Below are 16,165 nucleotides of genomic sequence, written 5' to 3'. Positions count from 1 at the left end.
ATGGTATTGAGAAAGGCCAAAAACTATATAAAGAAGCAAGTGAATAAGATTCTAAGGAATACTTCTATCTGAAGTATATTTTATGTTGCAGGGTTATGTTTGGGACTAGATCTGAAATATTTATGTGTACCTTGAGTTCAATATTAGATCAGGATCATGAGACCTGAAATGACTTATTCTTGAATAATCTGATATTGGTTGAGGCTAGATCTGATGTTTTGCATTTTTTTATTCGTTATCTATCATGATATGGGTTTGTCTGAAGTCTGGAATTACCACAAAGTTCTGAGTCAATATTTGCAGATCTGTACACAGTTCATCTCGGCAAAAGAGCATATACACGCAGGTTTTTTTCTTTCAAGTAGCATATACAAAAGAAAGGCTTGATGTTTAGAGATGAATGATCTATCATATCAGTATTGTTGATTTATTGCTGCTGCTCTTTTACTATTGTCTATCAATCAAGTCTTCTTAGATTTGAATGTAAATCTAAATGCATAAGGAGGTTGATATTTGATTGATTGTATAAGTGAGAAGAAGTTTTTTCTGTTGCCTGCCTATGTAAAGTTCTGTAAGTTGATAGTAGATGTTCAGTACACTGCTGGTTGGTACAGTTTGTGATTCAGATATTTTATGATTCATAATCTTTAGAGGTATATGCAGGTTGGGCTGAAGGAAGTAGCGTATACATGCAGGTTTTCTTCATTGAAGTAGCGTATACAGTCTGACACATGAATTTTTGAGGTTTTAGTTGGTTCTGAATGTTGATACAGGTTTCTGGGTTCAGCACAGTGTTCTGATGACAATGATTTGATTGTTTCAGATTAACTACATGTTGGTTGATGAAGTTTGAGTTTCTAAATTTCTGATGGGTTATTGATGAGTCAAGGTCTTCATATGTCTTGATATGTGCCAGGAGCATCCAGTCTGAAAATTCATGAAACGTGGTCCCTGGTGGAAGAGTGGAGTTTTCTATAGGTTGGCACCTACGTACTAGTAAACATATTGGCTAGTACAAGAGCTACGTTGTTGTAGCTCCCTTCCAGTAGAAGCTGGAGAATGAGAGAAGGTTGTAACCTTCTGCAGGTAGAAGGTTGCGTACTGGTATGAGTCTGCACCAGTACAAGATTGCAAACATATTTTCTTATTACTAAAAGAAGACAGAGACGACAGCAATAGGTGGTTTTCACCCACATTGGGTTTCCACCTTAAATCTTGGTGTTCATGTGTGTTGCTTATGCGTAATGGTTTATTATGTTCATACTACACATGGTTATTGTTTAGTGATTGATGAAGTACTGATGCACTGATTAAAGATCACCATATGATGAATTAACTGAATCATAAGTTTACTGCATAAATGTTGGTTGCCTTAAAGATAGTTGCGTGTACACGCTAGTTCCCCTCTCTGAAGTAGCATATATAAATCTAATTATGAAAAGGAAAAATTCTTGATCTGATAATATTGGTTCACCCCCCCTCTCAGTATTATTTCCAACACCTAGAGGACAAATAGAATATAAATTTTCATGGAGCATAGGGGTAGCCTCAACAACCAAGTTGAAATGTTTGTGCTTTTTCAAGGAATTCTTTTGTCCACACACATTTCAATCGGGTCTCTCATTATTGGGGTAAATTCCAACAATACTATAAGACATTTGGTCTAGAAATCAGACCCTCTAATGTAAAACTAGATCATTAATTCAAGATAATTCAAGCATTACTATCCCCAATTCCAAATGTTTAGGGTCAACATATTCTTCAAAACCTGTGTTGCAAAGAAGACGACTTGGAAAACCAAGCATTGGGTTTGGCCCCAAGAACCATGAACTACAAAGGAACCTATAGGGAGGCCCTGCTTCCATAATATAAATTTATGCACTATCAAGCAATTAAAAGGTGGTGTATACACATTTCATGCATTAAACATGGTGTATGTGGGAGGCATGGTGACAATATAATAAATATTCTTTGGATGATGAGAGTCCTAGCAATCATGTCATGGGAAGTTTGTGTGGCTCACATTTTTGTAGTAGGCATGGAATTTCAGGGAAGGATAATGGATTCTAGTATGTGAATGCAACGAAAATACAAAACTATATGTTAACCATAAGGATTCACCTCATGCCAACTCTATGTGCGAGAATGATGGATTAGAATGGGGAGGAAACATGGAGGTTTAGTCAGGGGAGTGGATTTTATGTGGCAATTTCCCTTTGTGTGTATTCAAGTTATTGATTATTATAATGTGGGAAGCAAACAATCCAAGGTTGGTAGTTTCTTTTATCACCTAAGCCTAGAGTGGCGAATTGAAACACCTATTTTATTGTGGTGGTGAAGAAGATTTTTGTAGTAGGAGATATAATTTATGTAGTAGAATATAGTATAGTGAAGGCACAAATTAAATTGAAGAAATGGAGGCTAAGAGGAGGAACCATGGTGCGAGTTCCAAAACTGAGAGTTTTGAGAAGGAACTATGTATGGAGATTGGTTTAGTGAGTAGAAAAGTCGACAGGATGAGTGCATATATAGGCACTTTAACAAACAGCATGCCCTCACACCACTAGTAGTTGCCTAAAATTAATGCTATATTGCACCACCTCCAAGATCGATTGCAGTATTTTATTACATCCAGGAAAGAGGGAGTCCAAGGCTCAGGAGCCTAGGCATCTTCAACGAACTTTGTGAAGAGAGATATAATATTCCTTTGGAAAGGGTTATTAGATTGTATTTCTTTTGAAGAATTTTCCATACTGTTCATGTTTCTAGAGAAGACAATGTTTCAAATCCTTAATTGGATTCATCTTCATGCTCAAAGTGGACAATTTGACTTTAGTTGGGTAGCTTCAGTAAGAAAAATCATAATAATAGATGACTAGGAGTTATTCTCTACTTTAAATTTTGATATATGCCTTCTAAGTGTGGATTTGTACTAGGCAGCTTCTTCAATTTGTATCGTTATAGGAATATTTAGAACATAGAGCTAGGATGCATTAGAAGTTTGAAAATACCATCTATATTAGCTTTCAAAACATTTGCTACTTGCAATATCAAGAAAAAGTGGATGTACTTCTTAAGTGATACCTAATGTTAGTGTTAAAAAAAAATCAGTTTGATCATAATGGTCTTATAATTAGAGGAATTACTTTTCTCCTCACTTTTAAAGATAGGAACAATGAGGCTTTGATTCTAAGGTTTAGGAAAGCTTGCTTGACTACTAAATTAAAGAGCTTGTGTATATGAGGGATGAGGATAGGTCCTCCATTTTTTAAGATTTCATCTTGGTAGCCTTTTCCGCCCTTATATTTTCCTTTTGAGAGTCGCTTAACCCCAAACTTTAAGTCTTATACAGAAAACACTTCACCCTCTATATGAACATTTGAAATGTTGTTGGCCCCTAGCAGGGAAACTCAATTAATGATGGTCATGTAAATGAAGTATTATGTGCGAGGAGGTTAATTTTGCAAATCCCCCTTATTCACCTATGTATCCAAAAGGGGAATACGTACGTGCCTAGAGGTTATAGTGCTAGTGGTTGGAATCAACCATGTGCCACAAGAGTACGAGACTAGCCTAGTTGTCAATTCCTCTAAATACCAAAAAAAACAAAATTGTTATGTTGTTCACAATAATAAGGAATTCATAGATATATTTTAAGTAGGATTTCCATTCCTTCAAGGGAATAATATTATTTTCTTCAGTTTTACGAGTCAATTTTTGCTTCCAAAAATATCCTAGGATCGATCTTTGATAGGTGGAGAAGTCTCTCTTGTTGTCTATTTATGTAATGCATTTTTTCCTTATAATTAGGGATAAATTGTATATTTTTATCTTAACCAATGCTAAGAACTCATTAGAAGCATCTCTAATGGCTTTTCTAACAATTTTGCATTTTTTGTCATACCAAGGTTTGGATGTCCTATTTTTATTTTTCCTTGACACCTGAATAAAGAATTTGTTAATGGAATTAGAGAGGGTTGTTGTAATATTATGATAGAGGTTCTCAATATTGTTCGTATATGATAGAATATTTAATTCACTAATTAAGTCCTCTAAGAAAATATTGGCTTTATTTTTGTTGAAAAGCATTTTTAGTTACTAGAATTTTCCTCAATGGAGTTTTTGTCCACAACAAAGTTTAGGGTTTAGGCTAAAGGCCTATTATTGAAGCCAAGTTCATGGTCATTTAAAAGGGTAAAATTTATTATCTAGTTGTATATGGGGATATCTAACATCACATGCTCTATGATGCTACTGCCCAACCCATGGATACAACTCATAAGGTAAGAATTTGGCCATTTCATCAAACCATTTTAAATTATTATATCTTGAGAGCTACAAAGCTTTATTAACTTAGTACTAAATAAATTCCCTATACAGACATTAAAGTTTCTTTTGTACATGTTAGTGGAAACATGGTATTTTTTTAGCTACAGAGTATTACGGTTGAAACCATTTCTTAGAAAAATAACTTGATTAGTTGTGATTCTAACATTAAATTCTCCTAGTAAGAGGATACTACCTTCATTTCTTAGGGTGTAAATATCTTGTTCAATTTTTTTGTAGGGACAATTATTATCAAGATTATGTTTTTTATAAAAAGGAATTGATGTGTGCAAAGTAACATATTTTTATATACAACTTCCTATCATTAATATCGGAAATATCCATCCATACGTACGAATTAAGAGGGTCTTTCGTATGAAGCTAAATGTTTTTGAGAAATCTATAGGGCAGTGATTTTTCTTTACTTGATAAATGCTTGTGACATCTTTTTACTTATTATCTTTCTTACTTATTATTATGTTTGTAAATCATCAAAAAGATACCAAAAAAATAAGAACAAGAACACAGAATATAGGTTGCAAGCTAGTGCCAAAACCTCTCCACTTGAGAGGAAAACCTGCAAATCTATTTTCTTCCTTATAGATTCTTCAATTGACGAAATCCAAGACCTTGATACTGATACCAATACCCTCCAATGCCAAGACCAACCTCTCTGAATGATGTACTAACCTTGATCCATTTAAACCCAATCAAATCTCTTCCAATATCACCTCTTCGACCTTCTGCTACAGAATTACGGCCTCCACTACAAACCTGAAATTTCTGGCCCTCCTGTAGTTGTTGTTGCCACACGTGTGAGCCTCGTTTGGACTTCTAAGGCTTCCTTATACCTTCAATTTCCTTTCTCTAATTTATGGAGCTTGAGGATGACATTTGGTGACCTTCGCTTGAACTTCTGGCCTTCTTTTCTCCAAGATTGAACTTGTAGGTGAAAACCCTAAATATGCTGCCAAAACCGTAGTCCTCCTTCACATGTGTGAGAGAGAAATATCCCAAACAAAATTCTTGGTCCTATTCCTTATCTTTTTCCTTCTTCTTCCTCCTTCTTCACTAGAATGAGTGATGGATGAATGTGTGTCAAGGAGGTCAATTTTACTCCTATGTATAGGTTCTTCAAGGTGGACGTGGCTCTTCCTTTTAGGCCTACTTTCTATCTACCAGACTGACTTGGTCTTGGAGGATATTTTGACACTTCTAAATACAAAAATAATTTTATTTAAAAGTTACAATGTGCTCAATGGGGCCTTGAACTTATTACAATGACTCTTTTGACTTGTTGACCTAGGACAAACCCTAAAATCACTTAGTGGGTGCTTGACCTATAAAACAAAAGACCTTGAGCATGAAACCAATGCTCCAAAAATAATAATAATAATTTTTCTTTCATTTTACAATTTACAAGAATCAAAAATACATTTCATATTTATGAATACCAAACCTAGTTACACATTTTTCAACACTCCCTCTTAACTAGGCAGGTATTCATAAATGGTACATGGACATTCTCAATCTCTCCACAAGATCAGAAAGGCCTTGACTAACAGCTCTATCTCCCCACAAGATCAGAGCACAATGTTGGACAAACTAATGATTTATAAACACAATCATCATTGTCTCTCAAGGTACATACTCCACCCAGGTGTTCACAGAGTATCACCTTATTTGGATTATTCTTATCTTGGATAGCTATTCCTGAAAGAATATTGGTCCATAACTACTCTTATTTTGGATGCCCTACCTCATCCTCAAAGAGTATCGGATTCCAGATGCTTACCCAATCCTCCATTTTGTCTTCCCAAGTGAAGACAAGAATGATGTGCCTATCTCTCCCTCTCAACCAGGGGGATACATCAACCAAACCAAGATTGTCTCTCAAATATACAAGCTTCTTATTAGGAAGATATTTTTTCAATATGTTAGCTACTTGTTCATCAGTGGAGACATATTGTAGTTGCAATACACCATCTTGTACTAGCTTCCAAATGTAGTGATATTTTTTGTTGATATGCTTTGTATTTCCATGAAAAATTGGGTCTTCATACAATCATATACAACTGTTGTTATCACAATGTATTATTGTAGGGTACATTGGTCCTTCAAATAGGTCAGATAGAAGCTTCCTTAACCATACCGCTTCTCTTCTTACTTCACAGGCTATATTATACTCAACCTCAACACTACTCAAAGGAATTGTATCTTTCTTTCTGCTCATCCATGAGATCATGGAGGATCCCAAACTAAAGCATCCTTCTGTAGTTCTCCTTCTACCTCCCAAGTCAGAATCTGTGTATCCAATCAAGTGTACATCATTCCTCCTATCATATTTCAAGTAGTAGTGGATGGTTCCTTGCAGATATCTCGGTATATGTTTTGTTGATATCCAATGATCATGCTTCAGCTCCACTTGCAATTCATTGAGAGAATTTACTGCAAAACATATGTCTGGTTGAGTATTCACCAAGTACATTAGTGAGCCAATCAATTGTCTATACATGGAAGGATCCACGAGGCTCAATTTTGAACTCCTTAGTCTTTTCACGTTTGTGATCATCGGATTTGTCATTTTTTTGCAATCGGTCATAATAAACCTCTTCAACATCTTGATCACATACCATCCTTAACCCAGATATATCTCATCAGGTCCTTGCCAGAATTCTAGTCCCAAATAGTGATGCATTACCCCTAGATCCTTCATGTCAAATTTTGTTGCTAGTTGCTTCTTACATTCTTCAATTTGACCTTCTACACCTGTCAAGAGAAGATCATTTACATATAGAAGAATGATTATCGGTTCTCACTTCACAAACTTAATATAAAGGTTCAGATTAACAGAACTGTTTGAGAAGCCTAATCATTGTAGGTATGCACCCATCCTAGAATACCATGCCCTTGGAGCTTTCTTGAGGCAATATAGTGTCTTCTTCAATCTTCAAACGTATGATTTTATGTATTTAACTTCAAATCCAAAAGGTTGTTCTATATATACTTCCTCATCAATTGTTCCATTCAGAAATGTAGTCTTGACATCCATTTGGCGGATGTTCCATCCCATCGATGCTGCCAAAGAGACCAATTAACAAATAGTTGTGTACCTTAATGTCAGAGCAAATTTCTCTTCATAGTCGATGCCTTGTTCTTGAGAGAAGCCCCTAGCCACAAATCTTGCCTAATACTTGTCAATAATTCCATTTGTTTCATGTTTGATCTTACAAATCTATTTGGAAGTTACCACAAATTTGTCTTCGGGCCTAGGTACGATCTCCCAAGCTCCATTCTTCATTATACGTTGATATTCTTCACTTATGGAATCCTTCCATTCTTAATGATTGGCAGCTTCTTCAAAAGTGGATGGATTTGCTTCTATTAGTTTTGTCATGTATGTTGCATACCCAGAATATCATTCGGGCTTCTTGCTTTCTCTGAATGTGCCTGTAACACCCTCTGAGGTAAATGTGCATATAAACAACATAATAGGAACAAAAATACAATAAACATATCAGCCATCAAAATCCATATATATATATCAGTACATTTTCACATGAAAATCAATGGAATGATTTTTTTCATTAATAAATGCAATGAACCAACCGGTGATGGGACTACCACATTCCACCCGACCATAGATTGGTTGAGCCAAGTCTCTCTTCAACCAATCACCCCCGTGCCATATTCCAAGCATGAATGTGGGACTCATAGAACACATCAAAAAACACCAATCAATGTGGATGCCACCGGAGTTCTCCACCTACACCGTGAGGAATTTGAGTGCCTCCTAGTCTCTCAGGCTTTACCGTGCATCCGCAGTCTAATCCAGGGATCACTAGGCCCTACACTGAGACATACTCTCTAAGCTTTACCATGCATTCCATCCCATAATCACTAGGCCCAACGGAGAGAAAATCCACCTCTTGGCTTTACCGTATATCCCGCCATTCACTGAAAAGGATTCCTAGGCCCATCTTGGCACACAATCTAGTTTTACTGCAACCCACAGTCTGGTTCATGAGCTACGAGACCAGTGGCTTCATCCATACTCAGTTCGGTTCAGGGACCACTACCACCATGTGTTTGTCAATTTGGAGATCCACCCCACTCAGCTTCGAATCCAATCCAGCCATCCCCCACAAAACGCATGAGAGAACCCATCTCATCAAAGCTATCAAGAAATGGCAAGGCTAGGCTAAAAATACTATCACACCAGGAAAAACCCATGCCATGGTAGAGAAAGAAACACTTGCAATCCCATGCATGCCAAATCTAGCAAGGAAAATACACATGTAAGTTGATACCTGCAATGAATCCTGTTGTAGTTGCTTGATCCTTCCTTTCCCTGCTTGATCTTTGCTTCCTCTTGCCTTATTTTCCTTTCTTGCTCCAATGCAAAAATGCTCCAAAAAAAACTCCAAGTAACCAAGAGTATGAGAGAGAGAGAATAATGAGAGAGCACCAAAACTAAACTGACCAAGTCTTGCCCACTCATCCTCATAAGACTTTTTATTAATAAGGCCTCTATTTTCTTCATTTTCCATTATTTTCCTTCAATTTCCTCCTCACATGCAAAATGTGACCTTTCACCTTCCTTTGTAGAAATTTCTACAAATCTAGCTCTGATACCATGTAGAAAATCTGTTGGTAGGTTAACCCGATAATGCAATATAAATCAAAGCATAATATTATAACCTACTTCTACTATCAATTTGTGGAAGCTTAAAGATCAAGCTGAACAATATACATAGAAGAATAAGAATCAATGGCACAATACACATGAAAATACTTTGGGGAAAGCCTGAGCTAAAAACCCCACACTATTGTATTATCATACAAGGTGGAAATACATAGGAATTATCCAAAGCCTTAGCTCTCACAGCTAGCCAGATCTCAGTACAATCCTCACAGATGCTCACAGGAAATCTTGGCTTCTCTCCAACCTTCCTCTCTACCATCCAAGCTCCTATTTCCTTGTGTTGTTCCTTGTGGATGATTTTCCTTTTACCAAGTGGATGATCTCCTCCAAAACTGTGCAATCCTAAAGGATTAAATTCTTGACTGCATGCATGAGTTTTCTCCATGAGAAAACACATGAAATTGATAGTACATTTTCCTTGAACATTTATCTCAATTGGGTCTTTCTCAGAATAGACATGCATGAGTTTCTAATGAGGGAATCTTTAGTTAACTGGAGTAGCACTAGTTGAGTGCATTAATGCATCAACTGACTGTGAACTCGCTATTAGTTCCTCAAACAGTTTGGAACTAATTTCACTGGACTTAACTCAGTAAACTAAGTTAACTAATTACAACTCAAATATAACTCAATATTATCTCCTTAATTTAAGGGATAACTCTTGTATGACTTCAGAAAGACTTCTAACTTGAATTTCTCTAACTAATTAATTTAAAATTAATTAATTAATTATTTCCAAGTAGCTGTTAAGACTAAATTCAATTTTAATTCACAATTTAATTCAAGGACAAATTAAATTGGAATATTTTTGTTGTCATATTTCAACACTCCCTCTCAACAAGAAATGTATTATCTGCCACCCCGATCCTGTCTCTATGGAACTCGAATTTACGCTATGACAATGCCTTTGTCAAAATGTCAACATCTTTCTCCTATGTCGAAATATACTGCAGCAACATGGTCCTCCTCGCTACACAATCTCTGAGATGATGATACCGGATGTCGATGTGCTTGGACCTATCACGAAATACTGGATTCTCAGAGATTTTGATACAACTCTAATTATCACAATAGATCATAGTTGGATCCATCCTCTGATCAAACAAACCAACTAGGATTGTCTGCATCCAGATGGCCTCACATGTTGCCTGACTTGCAGCCATGTATTCTGCCTCTGCCGAGCTGAGTGCAACCGACCTATGTTTCCTATTGTACCAAGACACTGCCGCTGACCCAAGGTTGAAAATCCCCCCTGATGTGCTCTTTTGATCTGATGGACTCCCTGCCCAATCTGCATTAGTGAATCCCTGTAGCTTCACTCCCTCCTTCAGTTTGTACCATAATCCATACTAAGATGTGCCTCTGAGGTATCTCAATACATGCTTTGCCGCCTTCAAAAACATCTTAGTAGGTTGAACCATCGCTTGAATCAGATGGTTCACCGCATAGAAAAAATCTGGTCATGTGTTCACTAAGTACATCAGTGAACCCACAAGCTGCCTATACACAGTAGCCTCTACCACTTCTCTTGAAGTAGCAACCTCCTTCCTTCAGTTACCTGCTAGAGTCTGCATGGGCTTACACTTCTCCATGTGGAATCTCCAGAGTATCTCGTTGGCATACTTGCCCTGAGACACAAACAACTTCCCATCCTTCTGCCACACTTCCATGCCAAGGAAGCAATGCATGAGACCCATGTCTTTCATCTCGAATTCTATTGCAAGGTCCTCCTTGCAAGACATGATCAATTGATCATCACCAGTCAATATGAGATCATCAACATAAAGTATGATGATCAATATCCTACCTTTCACCACGATGTGGTATAGGTTCACATCCGCTTCACTCTTTGTGAAGCCCAACTCGGTGAATTAGTTGCCTATCCTGGTGTACCAAGCACGAGGTGTTGTCTTCAGCCCGTACAAAGCTCTCTTGAGTCGACACACATGCGACTCACAATCAAACATCTCAAAAACTTCCAGCTGCTCTATGTACACCTCTTCCTCAATCTGGCCATTAAGGAATGCAGTCTTCACATCCATCTAATGGATCTTCCAACCCATATGTGCCGATAGTGCCAACATAGATCTGATAGATGAGTACCTTGCGACAGGAGAAAAAGTCTCATCATAGTCAATCCCCTCAACCTACGAAAATCCATGGGCAACAAATATTGCCTTATGCTTCTCCACACTACCATCAACAGCTTGCTTTACCTTGTAAAGCGAATGGGAACTCACAACTAACTTGTTCTCTGGTCTCAGAATCATGTCCCAAACACTGTTACGAACTATGGAGTCATACTCCTCCACCATATCATCAACCAAAATCAGCTGCTGCACTGCTTCCTCAAAGGAAGATGGCTCGGTCTCAACACATTCCCTAGCAAGGGCCATGTATCCAGTGTACCTCTCAGGTGACCTCCTCTATCTGCGCTGAGAAGATGGTGCTCCCACATTCTCTCTCGCATCCTCCAACAATCTGTTAGCTTCTCTTGTGTGCTTTCATCCATCTCTAGAAGTCTCTGCTTCAGTGGATGTCTCCACTCCTGGAACCTTTGCATGCGGCTGCTCCGCATCAATCTGAGGCTCCTCCTCCTTAGGAACCAATAGTTCCTCCACAGCCTGTAGTTGGAGCTCCCTCTCAAGGGAAACTCGCATGGCCTTCTGCTCATCAAACTTGAGATCTCTATGAACCATTGTCCTACGACTGGTAGGCAAGTACACCCGATAGATATGAGGTGTATCATTGTACCCCACAAATATACCGATGAGCCAAATATCCTTAAGTGACCCACATCTAGTCTCTTACCAGAGAAATCTTCCTCTGGTGTCTTCATCCCAAGTATGCGATGTGGGCTTCTATTCTGCAAATAGACTGTTGTGTTGCATGCCTCAGCCCACAAGTGAAGTGGTAGGCCTTGGTCATGCAGCATTGCCTGTGCTGCCCCTACAATAGTTTTGTTCTTCCTCTCGGCCACCCCAATTTGTTATGGGTTATGAGGTGTCGTCAACTCTCGTTTAATTCCTTCCACTGCACAGAATTCCTTAAACTCTTGAGAGACATATTCTCCACCATTATCGCTTCTCAATCCCTTGATCTTCTTCCCTGACTCTTTCTCGAACAAATATTTGAACTCAGAAAACTTTGCGAAAGTTTGGTCCTTCTTCTACATGAAATAAATCTAGCATTTACGAGAATAGTCATCAATGAAAATCATATAATACCTTTTCTTCATTGTGAATTCCGTCGAGAATGGTCCACACAAATCAGTATGAACTCGCTCTAAGATAGCCTATGCTCGACTGTCTCGATCATGAAAGGAAGACTTGGTGTACTTTCCCAAGGTACAAACTTTGCATGTGTCAACTTGCTCAAGTTTACCTTTGGGAAGTCTTGTAGATATCTGTTGCATTATCTTCAAAGCCCAATGATGAAAATGGCCCAACTACTTGTGCCACAACTCGCCAATTTCTTGGCTTTGCACCAATTTTGCTTTCGTACTCAATGTTGCACAATCATCTACCTCTAGTTTATAGAGATTCTTCACCCGAATCCCTATCCTCTTGGTCTGACCCATGGCTATGTGTCTTAGGAACGCCTTTCCTTTACTGAAGATAACATCGTAGCCTTTGTCCTCCAACATCACGACCAATCCAAGTTCTTCTTCAGTCCAGGCACATACATCACATCTGTCAAGGTGAGAGGAGATCCATGCTCCCTTTGAAAAGCAACCGTTTCCGCTCCTAAAACACTATACCTTCCGTCATCACCCATCTCTATGCGCATCTTGAGGTCTTTCTCCTCTAAGGCACTGAATAAATTTTTATCACCGGTCATGTGGAATGAGGCTCCACTGTCAAGATACCAGAAACAACACATCATCAATGACACCATGCATGTGATGAGGGTAAAGTCCATTCCGAACTAAGAGGCTAATGCCTCACCTTCCGATCCTTCTGAGGATCCCTTCTTGGACTTCTTCGATGGACAATTAGTCGCATAATGTCCCATCTTGTGACAATTAAATCATCTTACTTTAGACATGTCACCCTTCTTCCCTCCATGAGAAGAATTCGATTTGAAATGGGAAGCCTTCCCCTTCCCTTTCCTTGCCTTACTTGATAAGGCCAGATTTGCTTCATCATCATTCTTGGATGAAGAACCATCTCGTGTGCTCCTCCTAATCTCCTCCTGCATAAGATCTAACCACAGTCGTTCCCAATACGGCAATTTCTCCCTTCCATTCATAAAGTCATGGTAGCTATTCCAACTCTTTGGAAGGCCAAGGAGAGCGAGGCTCACCATATCATCATTGGCGGTAGTTAGTCCCACACTGCCAAGGTCATCTCTGCAGGCGGTGAGCTTGTTCAGATATGTGGAAATAGTATTTCCCTTCTCCATCTTGATTCTTCAAAGCTTATCCTTGAGCGCCAATTTCCTTTGGTCGCTACTGTTCTGGTAGAGGTCCTTCAATGCCTTCCACATTGAAAATGGAGTATCCTTCCCATGGAGACTCGAGACAATATGGTCTCAAACTCCCTCAAGGATGATCCGTCTCGCCTTCGCCACACACTTCTTCCACTCAGCCAACTCTTGTGCATTAGTTGAAGCTGGCTTTGGGATTTCTTGATTAATGAATTCCTTCAAGCCATTTTCTTCTAATACATCCTCCATTCTATCTTTCCATGCTATGTAATTTGAGCTACCTTCCAAGGCATACTCGAGTCTCAAGCCATAGAACGCCATTGGCCAACCTTGAAGTATGATATGAATTCAATTTTCACCTGCAACCCCGAACTTCAAACTTCAAATTCTCTTCTCAGTATACTGTTCACATCTCTGATACCATGTAGAAATTTCTACAAATCTATCTCTAATACCATGTAGAAAATCTGCTGGTAGGTTAACTCGATAATGCGATATAAATCAAAGCAGAATATTATAACCTACTTCTACTATCAATTTGCGAAAGCTTAAAGATCGAGTTGAACAATATAACCAGAAGAAGAAGAATCAATGGCACAATACACATGAAAATACTTTGGGGAAAGCCTCAGCTAAAAACCCCACACTATTTTATTATCATACAAGGTGGAAATACATAAGAATTATACAAAGCCTTAGCTCTCACAGCTAGCCAGATCTCAGTACAATCCTCACAGATGCTCACAAGCAATCTTGGCTTCTCTCCAGCCTTCCTCTCTACCCTCCAAGCTCCTATTTCCTTGCATTGTTCCTTGTGGATGATTTTCCTTTTACCAAGTGGATGATCTCCTCCAAAACTGTGCAATCCTCAAGGATTAAATCCTTGACTGCATGCATGAGTTTTCTCCATGAGAAAACACATGCAACTGATAGTACACTGTCCTTGAACATTTATCTCAACTGGGTCTTTCTCATAATAGACATGCATGAGTTTCTGATGAGGGAATCTTCAGTTAACTAGAGTAGCACTAGTTGAGTGCATTAATGCATCAACTGACTGTTAACTCACTATTAGTTCCTCAAACAATTTGGAACTAATTTAACAGGACTTCACTCAGTAAACTGAGTTAACTAATTACAACTCAAATATAACTCAATCTTATCTCCTTAATTTAAGGGATAACTCTTGCATGACTTCAGAAAGACTTCTAACTTGAATTTCTCCAACTAATTAATTTAAAATAAATTAATTAATTATTTCCATGTAGTTGTTAATACTAAATTCGATTTTAATTCACAATTTAATTCAAGGAAAAATTAGTTTGGAATATTCTTGTTGCCATATTTCAACACTCTTTTCTCCTAATTTCCATTATTTTCCTTCATTTTCCTCCTCACATGCAACATGTGACCTTTCACCTCCTTTTTCTCCTAATTTCCATTATTTTCATAAATAAATGTGCCAAAATAACTTTTTTCCTCTTTAATGCCTTAGCCATTGCCTTTGCAAATTTCCTTAGCCATAAAAAACCAAATGAACACCCCCTAGGATGTCTTGCCCACCATTTAGCTTGGAATACGTGTCCCATCATCCATGGTATTTATATATTTTTACATGGAATTTTCACAAGGGCTGTTACAGAACCCTCCCCCTTGGGGGAACACCATCCTCGGTGTTCAATGACACCTATAACCAAAAGACCATTGAAAACAAAACATACTGCCCATGGAGCTTTATAACACAGCTCGTTGCAGTATTTACAATGAAAGATCTGCTCAAAATCAAAACATCATGACAACATACCACATAATGGAGCTTTATAACATAGCTCATTATGGTATTTACAATAACCACATATACACATATGCACATTTTCTCAACCAATAAATAAAACAATATGAATCCGCAGCAAGGGAATCTAGAGGCTCACACCTCCACCCTCAAAATAATACTAGGATCCACCTCCTTCCCAGGACTTCCAGAATCCACTGCAAATTCAAATCTGCATCAAATGTCCAGCACTATAATCTCACGCCACTTGTCCTCTTAGCGAACAATTACCGGCTCATTGTTCCAGGGCGCACTCCCAATGTGAATCTGATTCCATCTGGCAATGCTAATGACCAAAACAAATCCATCTGTGACCTTCCCTTCTCTGCTACATAGTCCCTCGAGAATCCGGTCACCCCTTCCGTGCAGTCACTCACCTTCCAAGTTCTGCTGGCACCCCCATCCCGAGCAGTCCATCCCTTAGCAAGGCTTCCTCGCATCAGAAGATTCAAATACCAAGGCATATACCTACCTCAAAACTACCATATCGGTCATAGCATGCTTATGGAAATTAATTAACACTATTGGGTACCAGTGTCCCACAATGGCCCTGCTCATGACGTGCTTTATCAACACACTGCTACATGTTTCAATTCCTTTGTTGTTGCTGCTAATTCTTGCAGTCGATTTCAACCACTCAACTGGGCATGTTCATGCTTCCTGTACCAAGAACAGAACTTCCATTAGGTTCAAAATAAAGTGAAATAAATTCAAATCATACCTCATTGGTAGTTCATCAATAAGGTACACTTGGAATCTTGTTCACTTCCTGTCACAAGAAGTCAAACTATCATCTTGACCAAATCAACATATATAAAGATATCACATTAGGTTAGCTTAAACACAACCATCATAGTCATAAATCACATGTAACC

This window comes from Pinus tabuliformis, chromosome Q (genome assembly GCF_031772625.1).
Source record: "Pinus tabuliformis cultivar Carrire ecotype Pingquan chromosome Q, CPIR1, whole genome shotgun sequence".
Classification (NCBI taxonomy): Eukaryota; Viridiplantae; Streptophyta; class Pinopsida; order Pinales; family Pinaceae; genus Pinus; species Pinus tabuliformis.
Note: the sequence above shows the minus strand (reverse complement) of the source record.